We start from the raw sequence: 20,067 nt of genomic DNA, 5'->3' as shown, positions 1-20,067 counted from the left end.
TACTGAGTGATGTGCAGAAAGCTTGCAAAGGCTCCGATTCCGGAGGGAGGAGGAAGAGGGAAAGAAAAACGGAAGGACAGGGAGGTTAGCCAGTTCTCAGACCGGCTGGCTACCCTGTGCTGGGGAAAGAGGAAGGGAAATAAAAGATGATAGAGAAGAAATGTTAAAAGAAAGAAGAGAGAGAGAGAAAAAACAGGACAGCAATGCGATAAACGATACCACTTAAAGTCTGTCTCTGAGACTAGTTGTCCGAAAGAAGCGCACCAACGCTCTCCAAGCTTTCCTTGCCGAGGACGGTTTCGGCGAGTGTCCTAAGACTTTTTCCTCCGACAATGGGCGATTGTCAAGTCTATCTAACAGTTTTGCCAGCTGTTTACTTGGTGCACTGAAGCGAGGACACTCACAGAGAAGATGGGCGATTGTCTCCTCGCAGCTGCAGTTATCGCATGTCGGGCTGCTGGCCATTCCGATTCGAAACGAGTAAGCATTCGTGACGGCCACCACGAGCCACAGGCAGCACAGGAGTGTCTCCTCAGCTCTAGTTATTCCCGACGTAAGACGGAGCTGTAGAGTTCGGTCCAAGTTGTGAAGACGGGCGTTGGTAAATTCCGTCGAGTTCCACTGTGCTAGTGTCAGTTCACGTGCAAGTGACCCAAGCCTTGTAGCGGCGTCCGTTCTTGATAGCGGTATAGCTGCACAATGGAGATCATCATGAGCGATCGGGCGGCTTCATCTGCACGGTCATTTCCGCAGATAGCACAATGTCCCGGTATCCGCTGATAAGTTATGTTGTGCTGCTTCTCTATGGCGCCGTGATGAAGCAGTCTAATTTCGGCCACTAACTGTTCATTTGGTCCATGACGATATGGCGACACTGCAAGAAATACGTTAGGTGCAGAAAGTTTTCGGAAGGTGGGGAGGTGCAGGGGAGGATCAATACATTGACGGAGAAGAAAAGAAGATAGATTTCGCCTTCGAGTCGTCTTTGGAGAATGCATAAGGGGCCCTATGAGTTTTAGCGTGCGGCGGTGTCTTCATGGATGAGAGTGTCCCGGGTCGTGGTCAAAGAGATTAGCAATATACTCACTATTAGTGCTGTAGATATTATTATCGGGCCTTGTCTCATCAGCCACTTGCATAGTGCCGCAACTTGCCATGATTGCATATGGTTAAAATACCTTGGAAATTTGTGGAAAAGTGCTCCATTGCTCTATGGGGTAAACTACGTAAGTGTTTTGTACCATTCGGCGCTAGCATTGTTCGCACGCAGTTCTGACCAAGCTCACTGGTCTTTGGCTGGGAGAAGAAAATAAAAAAACGTCAGCACAGCGTCAAGCAGAAGTATGGCCCTGCTGACCACTCAGAATGAGCTGAACACAAGGAAACACTGAAATTATTACAGCGCAGAGGTAGGAGGCAAATATCAGTGCTGTGGATCGTCGTCACAAAGGGGCCGATAATTTGTCATGAGTGTTTTCCTAAAACAAATGCATATCTTCCGAAAAATACCATGTGTGTGTACATACTCGCGTGAACGTGTATCGCTGTACTTGTGCACTTACTAGCTTACTTGCAAGAGCAACGTTTGTTTTTGCTGCAGGGTCACAGTGCGGCCATAATACTAGCCGTCCTTAGTTACCTAACAAGTTTCGTCAATCACAGAACGTTGTATGCAGGGGCTGAGGGAGCAGCCTGTGTACTACGTTTCGGCTATAGCGTAGGTTTTTACAGCTAAGGTGTATTTGGGGGGTCAACGCCCGCGCTAACCCGAGAAATAACGGATGCCTAGAACATAAAAAAAAGGAAACCGGCGTGTTAGCCACCATTCGGTTTTGATACATGAAAAGAAATCCCTTTTTTCTGAGAGTTTCTTTTATAGTTAGACCACGTTTTCTGTTATTTGCTTTTGAATGCTTAAACCTTTGTCTTGTTGTATGTCCATGTTGTATGTCCAAACGTATGTCCCTTTTCTGTATTTATGTTCTTCCTTATTGAATAAATCGAAGTTGCGAGTAAGAGCGTAACTATGATTTAGTTCAGGTTTCTCAGATTAATGGTAAATGATTCCTAGCTTGATTATACTGCAGGCTCTCTAGCTGACTTGTCCTGAAGGCGCCTGTGGCGCGGCCGATGCCTAAATGCCGAAGCACGTGCTACGTCTTTAGGGCGCTCGGCATAGCAAGCTGACACATGATTGAACCATACGAATTTCACTGGCATCTTATCAAATATGACAGATGTAAAATTTCGTTGCATTTCTTGGTTTTCAATATCTTGCTGCTTTGCAATGTTGAACTAAAATGTACGAACTATAATAATATCTAGGGTTTAACGTCCCAAAACCACGATATGATTATGAGAGACACCGTAATGGAGGGCTCCGGAAATTTCGACCACCTGGGGTTCTTTAACGTGCACCTAAATCTAGGTACACGGGCCTCAAACATTTTCGCCTCCTCCGAAAATGCAGCCGCCGCAGCCGGGATTCGATCCCGCGACCTTCGGGTCAGCAGTCGAGCGCCGTAACCACTAGACCACCGTGGCGGGGCGATGTACGAAATATCACGCAGCCCTTTTTATAAGATGAAGTGAAGTCACTGCTTGCCATGGCATCGAAACAACCCTCACAGTGAGTCGCCCCTCGAGTCGTCTGCAATACATGCACATGTGGGCGTCTCCATGTGTATGACATTTTTGTGACTACATGCTCTGGGCTGTTAGCGAAACGCTGATTGCAGGTTGTCTTTGTGTGTAGTGACCATAATCTACAACAGTAGGCTTCAGTTCCCACTTCTGCGGTGCAGTAACTTCAATGTTTCCCTGCCTTCACCGCATCCTGCGTGGTCAGTAGGATGCATCGTAAACAATCTGCTATGAGATGTGGATCCTGACAAGTGCTTCCCATGCATCAAAAATGACGTTTGCTACCATTTTTCAGAAAACAATGTTGTCACTGCGGAAGCCTGACGTAGCTCATTGCAGCTCGTGTGTCGTCTCGTGTCTTCTTCTATGTTGGCGTTTTCTTTTTATTCGCTGCAAATATTCAAGGTCACCGAAACGCCTTTCACAGAGGCATCGTCAGTCGCGCAGGATATCAATACTCGAATCATCTACTATCTATGACAGTTTCGTAAACACGTTCATTAGGCAATAGCTGTCGCTGCGCCGCGACTTTTGCGACACAGTGCCAAACATACGAGTACATTAACGCCTTCGTTGAAAAATGTTGAGGAGATGTTATGCTTCATTTAGGTAGTAGATGTGCGGTCGAGGGAATTACCAGTTCAGAGGCACTGGTCTGCGTCATGCTGGATGTAACTTCATAGTTTAAGAGAGCGGGAAAAATCAACAGCACAGATGAATGAAGTGGACCGGACGAGCGCGCCATCCTGTCCCCTTCGTTCTCCGTGCTGTTTTTTTCGTGTTTTCTTGAACTATGAATATACACCAACTCGTCGAACTGTCCCTGTTAGTTCTGGATATACCTTGTGGCTGGAGGGACGGAATATTTCATTCAATAGAGAAAAGAATCAGTTACGAGAGGGAGCCCTATGGCAAGTAGTGAGGTGTGCGTAACTAACCATACCTTTATTGCTGATGCAGCCTCTGGAGTGCTTTGCAACGTTTGCATCAAATGTGCCGGGGAATGCTCACCCTGTAAAAGAAACAGGACTGAAAGCCGATGTCTTTTAATAATTAATATCTGGGGTTTAACGTCCCAAAACCACCATATGATTATGAGAGACGCCGTAGTGGAGGGCTCCGGAAATTTCGACCACCTGGGGTTCTTTAACGTGCGCCTAAATCTAAGTACACGGGCCTCGAACATTTTCGCCTCCACCGAAAATGCAGCCGCCGCGGCCGGGATTTGATCCCGCGACCTTCGGGTCAGCAGTCGAGTGCCATAACCACTAGACCACCGTGGCGGGGCCCGATGTCTTTTCCATGTTCCTGAAGATCTCCTGATGCCCACATTTTCAGCTGACGAGTGAACCGAAGTTCCAGACAAACGTTTTTTATGAGGGAACTACTTCGAGGTGAACACGTGGGGCACTCTTCGAGCTACGATACGAAACATCGAAACGATGCCATTATTCAGCGTTACAACTTACAGAGTGATGGCTTTTGCGACGAAGGCTACACATGGGCTATATTCTCGATGGAAACTATTCTGCTTCTCAGAACCGTAGTGGTCGTGCGCGCCTGCAACAGCTTGTTGCAGCCGATACCGGGAAGAACATTTAATGCAAGATTTACGGCACATATTGCGCATAGTTCAACGAGACCTCGTGACATTATAGGCCCGACTACGGTTTTTTTTATTACATGTCTTTTTGCTGTGACCACGATTGTATTTTGAGATTGCCATTTCTACGTCAGCGGGGGGCTATTCTGAAAGATGACGCTAACATGGAATATAAAGCGTGGTGGCATTAGGAAGCAAGATGCTTCGTAACCAACAATAAAGAGCATGGACAAGTAAAGGTTGCGTCCTGTGTCGGATGTGTCTCTGCATTTTGTCTCATGTATTTATCAAAAGCTATAGAACGCTGGAAACGTTAGATTGCAAGCCGGTCCACAATGTAAGTCTGCAGCTCATGCTTTTATTAATGTCGCATTAGTATAATCAGCGGTTTCCAGAACCAGTTCAAGTATCGTCACCGGTCATAAGTGTAAGTACGAAACATGTGGCTGAGTGTGATGAAAACGACGGCTGCCAATATGGCATGTCGCACAATAGCCTTTGTAAAAACGATTTTAAAAGATTATGCACGACTTTTTAAAATGATCGGAATGGCATGTCGTGTGCGGGCTTTCATCTCAACACATTCTTTACTGATAAAGTAACGATTTCTTGGAGACAGCTTTGGTATTCCAGCTATACACCTCGCATTCATGCCAGGCATAGGTCGGCAAAAAATATGGATCTCTCTCGGATTCACTCAAGAAACACATTTTGTGCTAAGGGCGCACTCAGTATCAGTCTCAAAAAGTTTTCTTAATCAGACTCATTCGGACTCAGACTCACTAAAGATTTTCTCGACCGGGCTTAGTCGGACTCAAGTTCACCAAAATATCACTCACCTGAACTAAGTCAGACTCACGGCTCGATCTGAGTCTGAGTGAGTCCTAGTTAGGCGGCTCTTGGGTCCGTTAGCATATAATTAGCTTTTTGACCATGGTGTCAGTGCTCTTTAACACCAATATTTCCCATAATCGGTGCTCTACGTGGCGCCTTTGGATGTACTTTCAAACATGAGTTATCAGTGGCTTCAATCCAGACAGGATATTTTCTTGAAAGAGCCGACTCCCACGATGTATTTTATCAAGATCTGCGTGTGTAAGAGACTGCGGGGGGGGGGGGGGGTTGAAGGGGAAAGGTCGTGGCACCCCTTCCCCCAACCCTCTGTAACTCATACCTCTGATCAGTCAATATTGAGATGGCGTGTGAACGCTAGTGTATTGAAGTACGTCAAGAACACGTGAGTATAAGCGTGAGCCGTATAATGCTGAAGTAGATAGGACCATAGGTCTGCAAGAAAAGTGGAGCTCGCTCAGAATCACCAAAAGAAAATATTTTCCGCTTGGGCTCACTCATTCTCAGACTCACCAAAATTTTACTCAACCGGACTCACTCAAACTCAAATTACCAAAATATTACTAGCTCGGACTCACTCAAACTCGCGGCTCGGTCAGAGTCTGAGTGAGCCTGAGTGAGCCGGTTCATGACTGAGTTTGCCGACCTATAATGCCAGGTCATTAGAATTAACGGCTCTGATGTCGCGCTGGAAAGTTTGGAGGACACAGCTGCTTCGGCTGCATTTAGATAGGAGAAAAATGCAGAGAAGCTCGGCGTGCGTTAAGTGAGAACCAAGCAGTCAAACATAAGACGGTGTCCCCTGCTGCGGCCCGTATCATAATCATAACGTAATTTTGGTAGAGTGGTTGATAGGGCTACTAAAAGGTTCACGATCTTAGGATTAAAGCGCAGACGAAAACAGGTGCAGCGATGCAGAGACCTGCGCAGAATACAAACTGATCATTTATTACTGTCCTACCTTGTGTATACTTAGGGATACCTAAAAGTGAAAGATAGAAGAGACACAATACATGCAAGTTAGTGGGGTAAACCAATCACCGTTTTAACAAAAAAATGCGTGAAGCGATTGGAAATTACACACTGACGCCTCCAATCCCTGCCATTTGCGCGACATTCAACTCGTGGCAAGTGGAATTCACGGGAAGCAGAGCCGATTTTTTTTTTCACTGCTTTGCTTTCTGACATAATGCTGTGCATGAGGTACGGTCGCAACAATGGACTAAATGTTCGTGAGCATGCAGAAGTTTACGCGTATCATATATTCTTTCGTAGTCGGTTTCAATAAGTTAGACGCTAACAGCTATTTTTGTTATAAAATTTATATCCTCGCTATCTAGTTCCGTGATCAACAAAACTGACCGGGTGTACTCGATGTCACATTATCAAGGCTGAAGGCTGTCTGCCTTTGTGTGGCTTGTTTGAATGACCATACTTTATAGAAAGCATAAACGAAAAACGTGGAAATAAATGCGAATTGATCTGTGGTAACAGATCACTTTTTCTTGTGCATTTGCCAGAGCCACAGAGATGCAACTAAGCTACGCCCAGGAGATGGTCTTACTGTGGGTGAGAATACAGTAGTAAATAGCTTTGAAATTCATTTTTTGCAAATATTCTCTCTTAGTAAGAGGCCTTGCTCCTGATTGGGCGTTGTTTGCCCATAAACCGCACAGTGTACAAACGTCTACGTGAATAACAATATGGATATATAATTTATCAATACTATAAATAGCATTATTCTAAAGCGCGCGAAAGAAAAGCTTATTATCAAAGCATACTGCAAACTAAGATGGTATAAACAACATTGTAGTACCCAAAAACGAAAGTATAATATCTGTTATATCATTTCAAAAGACGTTGGCATTCGCGCTTCCAGAGCGCTGATAATACGAAAAGAGAGGCGTGCAGCCGTCTAATTAACCTTCGACCGCTTTAAACTTCCTGAGGCAAATTTTGCGTTGTGAGAGATTTGTACTTCTACCAGTAACGCGGTTATGGTTCATGATATATTATTTACCAATGCTTAAATTATTAGATACTTCGTCAACCAACATATATAGGACAAATCTATACGTTTTAGGCTTCTACTTTAAACGTTTTACAACTACTCGAGAAAGATGTGAGCCTTTTGGTCGGAGGACCTTTGGCCATATCAGCCCATGCGCTCATAAAACATAATGAGAAATAGCGTCATAAAACGGTATTTCTTCCTGACGACTTTAGCTTGGTTATCAGAACTAACACAGCATGGATGTTGTTCTCAATATGCTATGCTTGTGCTGTTGTCGTAATGTGCATTTCGTCTTCTACGTCTTCATTCCAGATTCTCCCGCGCGTAATTAACAGCGGTATGTATAATTGCTCTCGTCTTCACGATTCGTTATTGTTGGACTGCCTCCGTCCACTCGGTAGTGGTTGACGCGGAATACAAACGGGTGTTGACTGTACTTTATAGTGTTTTCATAGTAAGCGGAAATAAGCTGCTGTAAAACTGTAACCAAACGCGTTTTTCTTATAATCCCTATAGCAGCTGGCGGGCAAGTCTTACTGTTTTTCCGCGGCGGACTTTTTAACATCTCGAAATCAAAGCAGTACATGTTCGTGAGGTAAGTGATGAGGTGCGTTCAAATAGAACTCTTCGGTTTTTCAGTGACAGAATGTTTCTTTCATGAAAAATGGTCATTTATTTCCTAACATTTCATGAGCCACTTTGTTATTTGTTGGAAATCAGTAGGTTCCATGAAAATCAGAACATTATATTTGCAACTTTAAATTTGAAGGAGATTTCGAAGTTTTGTGAGCTACATTATCATTAGATACCTTGTTCTAATGCGTTGTGCACTTTTTGAGATAACGCATTTCAATGAGTCTGAACGTTACGTAAGGCTGCAAGCGTACTATACTTGCTCTCAAGGTGCCTATGTGACGTTGCCAACGTCGGATCCAAGCACTCACGTTATGTGAAGGTTGGGGGGGGGGGGTCCGTGTTTTTTGCTTTTTTCTTTCTTTGTTTCAGATGTTACTGTAATGAAAAGTCACCATAACAAATACGCACAGTGATAATTTTTGCTAACGTTGGCCGCACCTAATTGCACTATTTCATTTCCCACATGCAAAAAATTCTGAGAATTAAAGATTAACGGATGGCCACGCTTCAAATTTATTCATTAATTTCAGTACGCACTTTCCTGCTTGAACAAAGAAGTGAAAAGTCGAAAACTGTTTTCTTGGATGATACACTAGATGTGCGTGCATAGTTTAAATGGATGAAATGTGCACTAGGATTCTGGAGGATTTCCAAGGTTTGAACAAGAGTGTTAGTGCCGGGATTCCGCACCATTTCGCCCATCGCACCTTGTTCGTTCTTCCTGCAAGAAGCTCAATTTGGCCGACAGGCAGCATGAAGGTTAGAGAACAATGTGCCTCTCGATCAGGCAACCTGACGGACGACTTAGAGGGGTGCTGGATAGGGCGTGTTGGTAAGAGTTCACGATGAAAGTTATTAAGGCGAAGGCCTTTAATGTCTCATACTCGCGGTGTCCGTGACCTGGCACGGTGCCAGCTGTGGCCTCTGCCCCTCACACTCTCTCAGCAATCACCTGAAGGCACAGTGGTGCAAAGGAACAGTTGCGCGTTGCTCCTTCCAATGCGCGTTGCGCAGCTGCTGCGCAACGCGGCGGCGGCGTCTGTCGGCGAAGTAGAATGGCCACAGGCTTTCGCCTAACACACTTTGTAATATACAAAGTGTCCTTAAATTTTTTCGCGCACCACCTTATAAGCGAGCACTGGAGGATAAAAGAACATATGCAAGAGGAAACTTTCGACTGTATTTCATTGGGCGAAAGCAGACTGGTTTGATACATAGACTTGTCTTTCCAGCTACGTTACACCGGTCTGTGTATATAGCCACTCGCATCCCTTCCATTAAAATTAAATTGATAGTTGGCGCTTGCATACATCAGTCTTTTCATAGTGCTCCTTTGTTGACTGGTTCAACAAAGGAGCACTATGGCCCATGTACGAATCGACTGACTAATTCGCTAGACGTGCGGTCAAAATTTACGTGTGCGCTTTCGCTATCATATTGTTCCATTTACACACGACGAGAGACATATGCTAGAATTGGCGTAACGCTCGCACCTTTTCCTCTTTAATCCAACGCAGCCGGCTCCTTTCGGGTGAATTTGAGTCAAGTGGCTGAAAGATACATTAATAAAGAGAATATTACAAAAAGAGGTAAAATCAGCAGCTGGAGCCTCACAAGTGCTTGCGACAGCTTGCATCAAGGGAATAAACCGAAAAAGTAAGCTAATTCAATGTTTGTTCTTGTTTCACTGATGTGCCAATTGCTCTTTGTTCTAAAACGCCTGGTTGTACGATAGACTACATTGAACTAAGAAACAGGATAAAATAGCCGCGGATGAACGTTGTATTGGCAGAATGTATACGAATATGCTATTACAGGGGAAACATACGAAAAACATTTTCGAAAGCTTAAATAGACAGACAGGAAATGCAGTACATCAATAAAGGTGGCCGTGTCGATGGAAATATGGTATTTTACGTCTCAATCAAGAACTACTATTCCCTGTAGCAGCGGAGGTCTTTAAGCTCAAGGTTAATCCTTGAGGAGCGCAGCGCAGGTCCAAGGGTGTATGGGCCATAGAAATGGTGCTAGCCCCATTACTCACCTATAATGCACTGAAAAAATGAAGAAGCTGTCTATAACTGGCCAAACGGGCATGTGCCCACAGATGTTGGGCAAGTCCCACTATTCACCTCCGGCCCACTAAAAATAAAGAAGCGCCCCGTACAGTAAAAAAAAAAAAAAGAACCGAAGGGCAGGCTCTCCGCGAAGTCCGCGATGTCGTGCGCGTGGCTTCAGGGAGATTGTGAAATACACTACTACGTGGTGTTTTATTACTGCGCGCGGCATTGGAATACAACACACCTTTTTTATCATAAGTGCAGAAAGTGCTGAAGTGTTATGCGTAATCGTGAAGAAGGGAGGTCTGTACACTTGACCTGCAGCTCACTCTAATATCGCCATACAAAAAAGTTTGGCGCGAGCATCCGAAAGCCTCGATAAGATCAAGCCGTGCGCATCCGTCACTTACTGTACGCACAGTGAAACCAGTCCACTAACGCTGTTGACCGAATATGATATGTCGAAGAAACGGCAAATCTCGGAGGCCCTTGGTTACCTTCCCGCAGCTCTAATATATGAATGAAGCACAAAACGGCATTGAAGTTGTGAACGCACTCAGAACAGGACCATGCGAACAGTATTTTTGTTTCCATTACTATGTTTGTGTGTCATTTCAAGAATATCAGGTGGTCAATAACAATAAAGAAACTCCCTTCGGTGTGCCTCCTAATGAGATCATGGTTGTGGCACGTAAAATACCTAAACTTAACTGGCTCCCCTATTGCCGCTTTCACATTCAAAATGAGGCAACAACCGTGAGGCCGCTGCTGGCGTTCTTAAATTGGACTGGAATTTTGTCTATGCCCTCTGTCTTGTCGCAAGTTTAACGTTTTAGCGCCAGCAGTCCAGAAGAAGGCAGATACAAGTTTCTACTATTGTGTGCTATGCTTGAGGCTAACTGTGTCTCACTGATGTATCTGCTTGCTGGCACTGAAATGTTCCACAGTAGCGATAGGATGAGCGTTGCAAACAGCAACTATACGTGTTAAAGAATCATAACTTCCTTTTCTTGTGGGCTTCGGCACAACTGATATTTACCATAACCACTCTGCTATCTGTTTGTACCAAGCGCAACGCAGATGGTGGAGCGACCGCCTCAGAAAAGCGTTTTTCTCGCTTTCGACCATAGGATGAAGTTTTCGTCAGCTGCTTAGTTTTCTTTATAGGTGATGTTTATTCGATAAACAATGTAAAAGAACGCTTCTTACAGGCCATATGCAGACACACCTTTTGATTTTGTTTTGTTTGTAGGTGTTTCATCGCACTACGTAGAATTACTGGGGCTATGGGAACTGAATGATTCGATTGCGCCGCCACAAATTTATTGCAGTATTTATAATATCAAAAACGTAGGTCCTAAATAATTACTACGCTTGAGGAGAGATACTATTGGTTGTCTTATAGAAAAACGGCTGCGTGATTCACATATATTAGAACTGGGCATTCGGAGTTGGCCAAGGAGTACGGCTTCTTGATACGTTTTCCAGATTCAGTGTTTATGAAAAAGCAATGCGGCGTAATAAATATCTAGACAATTTTTATAACAGGGATTCTGAAGTATCCAACTATGGGTGGATGGGAACTTTATACTGGCCATAACTCTGCTGAGAGAGGGATGATCTGCTTCTGGACCAAAAATTCAGGGTGCTATCACATTTTTGTTTTCTTCTTACAGGCACCCAGTGAAAGCACATGTAGACTGGATGATCTACGGTGATTGCTATCCACATATGTATAGAGGGCAGCGAAGAACTCATTGTACAGGATTTTTTTCGTGGTCCGCTCATGACGGCATAGTTTGTCCTTTCAGCCTTAAGCATGGCACAGCGCTTCCGGTCAAGTACCCATATCTGAGTAAGAAGATACACGACCTAGACCTAAATAACATACCTGTAGGACCTATAGTCGAAATCTGGAACAGGGGAGCAAATGCAACAAAGGTGTTCGGCTCGGTGAGTGACAGGTTCACATACTTTGTGGTTGGACGCAGACTAGTGACTCGACCTGTGGCGTGTGCCGCCATGCGCTGATAAAAGCAGAGAGCAGAATAGCCCGTCAACCGGCATGCTTTTTGGGGTGCATGAGAGGCTGCATGGTTACGGGTTCACTATTCTCAAGAGCGCCATTGTCATCATGATCGTTCTCGGAATGTATTATGTCTACGGCAGGAAGCAGGAATCTTTCGATGACCTCCAATACGCCCTATCTAGTGTGAGATCGTACCATTTTAGCACTGCGCACTTCTCAATTTTGTAGCTTCACCTGACTCGCTGACGTCGTCAGCGGCGTTTCCATTTTCCTTGGTAATTATTCTGTTCCTTTAACGGACCCTCGGTTGCCTTTTTCACGCGTTACGTGGCTCGCACAGAACTATTCCTTTTGCTTATTGTCAACTGTATAGGCTACTCTCCTGTGATCTATGACCCATCCTCCTGTCGAGCGATAGCATAATCTTACTTGTATCATTTTGTGTGGGCTTGTAAACACATATTCGGAGAATATATTGTAGTGTCTTGCTTTCATTCCAGATATGCCACTTCGTTGCAAAGATAACCTTCACTGGCTACTTTGCGTACAACATCACACACCCTAAAAGAAACGTATCAAGGTGTGAAAATGTCAAGATCACTGAGCTCCAGAACAGCACCGAAGGACTCGTAGCGGAAGGGAACAAACTGACGTACCATGTGTGGGGAATGTATTTAGAGAATATATGGTGCAGGTGAAACGTGCAATAAAGTAAACTAAAAAGACTTAAAGGGCCCCTCACCACCCCGCGCTCAAAGACGAGGGAGTGGTTTCTTCCTCGCCTTCGCTACCTTTCCTACAGGCGATATCTCCCCCTCGCCACTTATTTCTTAAAAGCACGTGTACCATGTCATCACTAAGCGTTGAGCCTATCAAGATTTCCAGCTTGTCACATACACGCTGTTATCTCCATTCGCGCAGTCAGAAAAGCAAAAAATGAAGTGAAATCAGTTGATAGCGCACGATAGTCATGCGAGGCAAGGAAGAACGGAAGGGCGGCTGCATGGCAAAGCAGCGCAAGATACAATTCACATCTTATATTTCGCATATATGTAGTACCAATATATGCATGTACTATATAAATGTCACAGCAATCACTCTTATGTGTCGCGAAGTGCTCCAGAAAGACGAGAAACGCCAGGAGAGAATATTGCGCTCGTTTTTTGTATTTTCAGAGGCTGGTAGGGGCCCTTTAAGAGCTCTATTTTCGTTTTCGCAAATACACGTAGTGCATGGAAGGAAGTTTTCTCAGCGAGAAACAACTGGAGACGAAAGAACAGCAAAAGAAAAGACACGGACGAGCACTGACTTCGAACTGTTTGTTTTTCAAGTGTTGAAGTAATTTTTGGGCACAAAATCCTTCAAAAGATCATTGTAAAAAAAGCCTTTCATGCGTACAATCTCTGCGCGTGAGCATTGTTACAAAACGTTAAAAGAAACCATGTCAAGGTTCACTCCCTTTGCCAAACGGTGACAGTGACGGTGTGCTGATGCATTTATTAGTCACTTTTGTTATGTAATATGCTTTTATATTATGTCGTTCTTTTTTTTATCTGAGGCTCGCTTCAGTAATTTGTTGTTTTCTTGTGCCAGTAATGGCGTCACCCACATCTTTTACAACGGCAACCCATGTGACCGCCTAAGATGCTGCGCACAGCCAGTTGGTGCAGGCGTCCTGTGTAACTGAAGCACCGGCCTGCCTGACCAAGATACGAATGCCCACAACTCAGCGGTACCTCGTAAACCCCTTTACGTGTGCAGCCAGTGAGACGAATTACGTGCTTCTTAGAGCAAACCACACGCGTTTCTTTCTTTGTCAACAGGGGGCATATTTTACAATGGAGCTGCTGAGCTTTTCGTTATGCAGTTAGTCATCGGCAGGAAAGTGTCATCATCATAAACCGGCACGCGCTCTGTTCGTTCTCTTCATCTTCTGCTTAACTTTCAGAACAAATGCGCCACTTTGTCCGGCGTGGAATGTGGTAATTCTGATGGACGAGAGAACGATACAGAGAGAGAGAGAGAGAGAGAGAGAGAGAAGAAAGAGACCGAAAGAAAAAGAGAAATTCTTGGCAAAAAGAATTTCTTGGCGAGGCGGGATTCGAACCCGCTTACTCCCCACATGAAGGCCAGCGTCGTAACCTCTCGGCTATCCAGGCACGCGAGCGGATCATAGTACAGCCTTGTATAGTATAGTAAAAGGGGGTGGGGTTTGAAAGGAAATTGAGACTGAGGAGGAGAGAAATGAGGAGGGGAGAGCGTCAAGTATGGCATAGAAAGAGAGAGAAAGAGCTAACCAGAGAGAAAGAGAAAGAGAAAGAAAGGATGAGGAAGGGAGAAATAGAAATAAACAGAGGCAAGAAATACATGGAAAAGACAGAGGGAAGACAGAAGAAGAAAGTAAGAGAGGAAGAAAGAAAAAGAAAACATAAAGAGAAACAAAAAAGGCCGCCCAGCTCCGCAATTTCTTCAAGCTTGGCACCACTAGTGCAAAGCTGCCTTAATTTTTTTTGCCAACTAAATTACACGGGGCAGAAAACTGCACGTTGACAACACACTTTCCAGAAACATTTTTGACTTTATGGGAGATGCGGTGAAGATACGGAATAGCGTATTTTTTGTTAGGTTGACATTGAGTTTAAGGTGGTCTTTTTACATTTCTTTCATTTTTTCTAAATACTTTCAGACACGTTTATGATGAAGACCGATGGGTAATAACATTCGGCCCTAGCCATACACACCGGGATATGCCCTGGCCGCATACAGCTTGGTTGTAAAACGTTGTTTTACCGCGCTGTTTACCGCGTGGTTTTAATAATTAATATAACAACCAGCAGAATGAAAAATCGGGTAAGTGAATTATTAATAGAACAGGGAGCGGATATCACGAAAATCAAGCTGCTGCCAACGAGTGAGGATGAACGGACCAAGAATAATAAACAAATCGATGAATAGTTATGGAAGATTAGGGAGAAACGAGAATGCTTTAGCGGTATAGACAAGTTACATTCGCGTCATCATGAGTAGCCGAGTGGCGCACTGCGAAAGGTATAACACGGAATGTACTTTCGTTTCGTCGTACAACAGGCAGCTACTGCAAGAGGATCTGGACATGAGAAGAGGTGGTTTCATTCAGGGTTGCCAGAAGTACTTGCACGTGATTACTAATTCGATTCCAGCAGACGCCCTCTAAGCGACTTGTCCTTCAAAAAGACATATTTACGGCGTGTTGCGGAACAGACTGACACATTATAAATGCGGATGATCTTCAGTGGTTTACTTTCCCTTATGACGATACTTAAAAAACCTTGCTGCCTTCCTCGAGATGTTAAAATATTGTTGGTCTGCAATCTTTTACTAAAGTCTGCGGAATACCGTACAGTACTTTTTACCACGGTATCAACTGTAGTTTATTTGGGAAATAGCGCAAAAGAGGGCGAGAACGAAGGAACACAGAACGCTGGACTTAGTTCTCGTCCCCTTTTTCGCTGTGCGGTGTGTTTCCCAGCTCAGCATGTATCAACGCTCCCAAATCAAAGTCATGATCTAGAGAAGTCGCTTCGTCACGGGCGACACGAATTTATGCTTACAGTTGCAATTGTTGGGTGCTTGTGAAATACTCACAGAAAATTATCTGCCCCATTGGGACCAGAATCAGCAGCATAGGGCTACAGTTCATAATAGGTGTAGTAAGTTTCGCATTTGCCAGAGTACAGCCCATTACGTTTAGTCAGTAGGATGCGACGCCGACAACTGACTACAATTTTTTGCGTGCTAGAGCGCGTTTCGAAGGAGCTAAATAATTTTTTTTTCATCCTTGCGGCGAAGAGGCAAGACCTCGACGTCCCCACGTGGGAGGCCTAGGCCGTGCCACTCAAACTAAACTGCCGGCTCCCAATAAAGTTTATTCTTCTTCCTCCATGCATCCATACTGCTCAGCGTTTCCAATATATCAAAGAACGCATTTGCTGCCATTTCCTAAAAAAGTTTCAACGGCGAAAAAAATTGAGCTCACTGAAGCAGAATGTGGCACTAAGCGAGCAGTGTTGTGAGGTCGGGCATGAACTTATGCTCGATTTGATAAAAAGTGAAATAAATGTGGGAAAGCAGACCTAGCGATATAGCTAACTTCCAAGTCTCATCTTTGTCGCACAGGTCATGCTTCTTTTGTCCTTGAAAGAAAGATTCTGCAACTTTAGAACTCAACAGAATAAAACATTGCATTGGAATGTGGTATCTAAGGTCCAATGGCAAAAAGTGGATAGCATTCACTCCATAGTACTTCTTTCTCGTATGGAACCTTACCGAAGATCGTTGATTGCTCGTTGATGTATAAAATATATATTAGTATGGTGAACGAAAATAACAGGTAAACAGAAGGTTACGGGGTCGTTCGCAGCTCTGCGAGTGTTTTCACGGGTGTAGTGCCAAGATAGATACAAGCTGATTTTGATATTATCTAACACAAATGGCTTTCAACATGATGTATTGGTGAAAAAACGGCTGTGCAGCAGCTTGGTTAGACTTCCACAATGTTCAACGTCAGCAGTCGGCAGTCACACGATGTCTCGTATAGGTACATAATAATAATATCTGGGGTTTAACGTCCCAAAACCACGATATGATTATGAGAGACGCCGTAGTGGAGGGCTCCGGAAATTTCGACCATCTGGTGTTCTTTAACGTGCACCTAAATCTAAGTACACGGGCCTCTACCATTTCGCCTCCATCGAAATGCGACCGCCGCGGCCGGGATCGAACCCGCGACCTTCGGGTCAGCAGCCGAGCACCGTAACCGCTATACCACCGCGGCGGACTCTCGTATAGGTACATCTCCTCGTGATGCATATACAGATATATAGCAGTATACCTTGTTATTTCACCATAAGTAGAGCCAATAATACGACGCAAATGGATTAACGAAGACAAGAAAAACATAAGGAGGAGAGAGTGACAGCAACGAGCTGGTATCAGCGTGAAAACAAGCGACATTTAAACACTATCAGACAATCAACTAAACTAAATGAGTATTACGCGTGCAAATAGAATTCAAGTAGCAGTCGAGATATTTTCTAGATGATCATAGATGTTACATGATATGAAAGCTGTGATTCGTGCTCCGCATAGACCTCAATATTGCAGGGTGTTGCACGTTAAAATCGATGAGTGTAAATACAATTGAACATGTCTGTACTTCTATAAAATTTCTGAACTGCTTGAGTAGAGCTTCGCTTCACATAAAATATAACATGCGCATGTGATTTGCATTGCTGTTCTGCAAACGCAGCATTTGTATCTTGTAACTATAAGAAAATATCATTAAAGACGTCAAGATTGCCGTTTTTTCGATGTTATACAAAATGCAGTTGCAATTGATTATGTCACAGTCGTTGCCATTACGTCAGCCCTGCCCACTAGTGGCGCCAAAGTCGCGTGTTATCCTCTGCTTTACATCATCCCAAGCGACGGCATTCCACACGTTCTTGCCTTTCGTCGGGCTTATTTCTTGTCGATGTTGATAGCTGTGCCATCCGCTCATACTGTGCTGAGAAGCAAGTATAGGTACGACTTACCACTTATGAATGGCCTTGCAGCACCAATTACCGGAATGTTTAACAGTCATATAAGCGATGTACTTTGCCACTGCAACCACCAACGCTGGGACGTCGATCTTTTATAAGTCACCTCCACCTGTAATTCGTATTGATATGACAATGCCGACTATTGGCTGTCTTACCTAGATGTTAACCACAGTGTTGCATCGCTTCTGGACACCGTAGTTTCGTGTGGGACGCTGCGGCTCGTCGCGTACGACTGTGATGCAATTCACACGACAGCGCAGACTCGTCAGATCGTGCACTCTAGGCTGCGTGCTTCCCAGGCTCTCAAAAAGTCCCATTATAATAAGCACGACAGTGACAGGCACGGGAGGTATTTGCCTGGCGTTGTTGTACTCTTTTGGTCATTGCCTTCTGGGGTTGGAATATAGGGAAATGTCTTGCCGTATTATTCACGTCCCTGCTAAAACATACGGCTGCTTCCCGATTTGAATAACGAAATCACTCCAGAGGAGCGTGCTTGTTCATCGGCAAAGCGAAAAAATGATGACATTCATGTGACCCGCGTGAAGCCATATGTGCGGGCCTTTCAGGGGCCACGATAGCTTTTTCCTTCACTGGGCTCAATTGGTGGCGGGGTAGTGTCATATATCACTTAACTGCGAAGGCTAGAGACGATGAGGAAGGAGTTGTGATGTTACTCATAGCACTACGGCGGCACTGTTTGAGACGTCGGCTGGTATTTCTTGCGTTCTTCTACCCGCAGACATAAGCCAGTTTTGTGCCTTTCTCTCTCGCTCTCCCGCCACAATGTATATATATATATATATTATTATATATATATATATATATATTAATATATATATATATATATAGTATATATATATATATATATATATATATATATATATATAATATATTATATATATATGTAGGGAAGATAGCGCCGCTATTGCAAGGCGCGCGCTAGGCAAGCGGGAAGAAGAGAAAGACGAGGCAGAGAATAGAACAGCCGGCCTAGCGAACAGGCGTTGTGTCTATTGTCCGTCATTACAATGGCGCAGTCTACGCAACACGAACCTTAAGTCGTACTCGTAGGTCATCGGCGCAGGCGGGGCCTATCCAGCGAAGGAACGCCCACGATCATGCAGCCCGCGTCCAACTGCCGGCAGAACCTATGCCACCACTCAAGGACGGCGTCCAGGCCTCCTCGGTGGCTCCAGGGCAGGCATATCCCGGCGACGCCAAGACAGCGCACGACCTCCTGTTGCCCGGGACCACCATTCATGCTTCCCGTGGCGACACCGTCTCACTCAGACTCCATCAGCGCATGAGCCGCTTGGGGATGCTGTACGAGCTCCCTCCGACAAGCATCTGCCGCCGTGAGCACTGGAGCCGCTGTATCCTCCGCAGATGCCGGCCCTGTCTCTCCATGCGGACCAACCGACAGCGCCGCGGAGCTGCTGCGTACGATCACGCACTCCGCATCACGACTAACGCCTTGACACGTCGAGTTCCAAGCTGCCTCCTGTCGCGTGCCAACACTGCGCCATCAATGTCGTGTTGGCGGCCGCCTCAAAAATCTGGAGACCAGTTCACCCGAGAACCGCCGAGAGCTCCGCGGTGTCCTCACGCGGCTCTCAGAGCAACTGGCATGCTTGGCGTGGGGAACACTCCGGATTTTCGCCTGCCGTCCCACCATCGACGGCTGCCTGCGAAATACCGATGTTCCGCGGATTCCAGGACGACGCGGTCCTGTGGATCGAGACCATCAACTCGCTCGGCGACCACCATGCCTGGAGGACCAGCAGAAATGGCTAGTAGCCATCGACCGCCTTCGCGATGCCGCGAAGGCATGGCATGCGTACGAAGGGATCAAACAACGGTCCTGGGCGAATGGTGTGCCAAGTTGGCCACACTTTTCCGCCCTCTATCTCAGGCTGCGACCCCCTCCCTGCCGACCGAGTCTCTAACGAGGATGGAGCTGTGAGTCACAGAACCTCGACGGCGCAGCTCAAGCGTTCACAAACCTGCCCTCCCTTCGAGACCGAGCTCGCGAGGCGCAGAGCCCCTATGATGCAGCTGTGCCAGTGCCACCAGCCTGTTTCGCAGACACAGCTTGTGAAGGGCAGCATCTCGATCGTGCATCTGTTTCCCGCAGTCCCTGCGCAGACATCATCGCGGACGCGGAGGCCACCCGGCTTACACGGATACCGGACGTGAGCAGGACTCCACGCCCAGTATTTCTACTCCGCGACGCCTGCTCCAGAACCTATCACACCAGACAAGGATACCACCCACAAGGCCCAGCAGTTGGCGATGCGGCCTCCACGTCGCCAGCGCGTGAAAACATGCACGTTCCAGATCTCCAGTGCCTGACACGCTCCAAGTCAAGAAAACGGACAAGCCCACCACAACCCTCAACATGCCCCTCAGGCCCACCGGGACAGCTACCGCAAATTAAAGAGCAGTCACTGCCCGAATGCGCGGACGGTCACCGTGTGCTGGTTGAGATCCAGGAATAATGCGACCAACGCGACTAAAAACACCGAAGAATTGCCCTGCATTCTACTGCCCTCTCGAGACAAAAACACAACTAGTGGGGCCATAAACCTGACCTTATTGCGGACCCCTACAACAATGACGCCCCCGATATGGCAGCGCGTACATTC

This window comes from Rhipicephalus sanguineus, chromosome 10, assembly GCF_013339695.2.
Source record: "Rhipicephalus sanguineus isolate Rsan-2018 chromosome 10, BIME_Rsan_1.4, whole genome shotgun sequence".
In the NCBI taxonomy this organism is placed as follows: Eukaryota; Metazoa; Arthropoda; class Arachnida; order Ixodida; family Ixodidae; genus Rhipicephalus; species Rhipicephalus sanguineus.
This window is presented reverse-complemented; position numbering follows the sequence as displayed.